At 34.7% G+C, this 1218-nt stretch overlaps 1 protein-coding gene across 1 annotated transcript in view; it reads right to left on the reverse strand.

Annotated features, from left to right (window-relative positions):
* Positions 1-935, reverse strand: part of LOC121935629 (gasdermin-D-like) — a 17841-nt gene extending 16906 nt beyond the window's left edge. Inside the window, exon 1 of the mRNA XM_042477357.1 lies at positions 888-935. The gene's annotated coding sequence lies outside the window, so the exon portion shown is untranslated. The remainder of the gene's footprint in view (positions 1-887) is intronic.
* Positions 936-1218: the final 283 nt, after the last annotated feature.

Consider the following 1218-nt stretch of genomic DNA (forward strand, 5'->3'; position numbering starts at 1 on the left):
GTACCTACTAAACCAGGAAGGTTGGAGGGTCAGCTCATTTCATTATAACCTTTTTTAAGTTTAGTGCATCCCAAACTGAGAAATTTGACAATCTTAAACCTAGTCCATTCCAAATTCTAAAGGTTTTTCAACCCAAGTTTTCAATAACCTTTTACATCTATTTTTTCTAATGTGTGCATTTGGGGCAATTTTGCCTAATACGCACATTTTTCTTGCAAGCAATCCCTAAAACAAAGTATATTTCACTGTTTTCTGTGCACTCCCCCCTACCCCCATATTAGCATATTTTTTGTATTATTCTAGAAGGAAACTCTGTTGCAAAATATGGGGAACTGCTAATTTCAAAGGATTACTGGGTGTTGATTCATGCATAGGTTTGAAAATGTGAAAATGTAAATTTGCATTGCAATCCCCTCATCCTCTGATCTTTACTGAATACTTTCTGCATGGCTTGGGCTTGTTTTAGAACATATGTTTTTATTTTTGTAGTTACCTGATTGACAGAAATTATAAATGTAAATAGCAATGATAAAAAAGACTGGCATTTTCATCAATTCATTCATCTCTCCCTCTTTGCTTAAGGTCTGTAATTGTCAAAATAATACTGGCAATGCATTAGTTATTTTACGTATTTGTAAATCAAACAATCAGCAGTACAAAATGCAGATAATTCATGGTTCTTATTCTTAACAAGAATTTGCCCTCTTAAAAAAGACAACAAAGAATAAATACATTTATTCTTCTCATACCCCTTCAAATCCAGAAAGGGATAAATTAATCATCCTCTTTATATCTCATAATCTACCTAACCTTCATTTTTATCAGATCCATTTGTTGGCAGATTTAAGCATATTTCCAATACACTGTGCTCAGGACTTTCTCCATACCCCAAATGTTTTTCAAAGCAGCCAGAAACCAGGGCAATAGGATTCCTGGGACTATAGATGTCCTTGGATAACATTTAGACTGTTTTCTAAAATACACTTGAACTTTGTTCCAGCATTTAATAAATCAGGCTAGAGACAGTCTTGTGTAATCCACTCATGTACATGTTTCAACATCTCTATTCTCACACTGCCTGAACTCACCCGTCCTATCCCTCTATATTACTCATTGCTAAAGATTATACTCTGTCTGCTTTCTGTATTAGGTTTTGTTTTTTTCCCCAACAACCTGTCCCGAACTGACTTAGGAAGCATTATGTTTCAGGGTCAAAGC

Source organism: Sceloporus undulatus, chromosome 6 (assembly GCF_019175285.1).
Source record: "Sceloporus undulatus isolate JIND9_A2432 ecotype Alabama chromosome 6, SceUnd_v1.1, whole genome shotgun sequence".
Lineage (NCBI taxonomy): Eukaryota > Metazoa > Chordata > Lepidosauria > Squamata > Phrynosomatidae > Sceloporus > Sceloporus undulatus.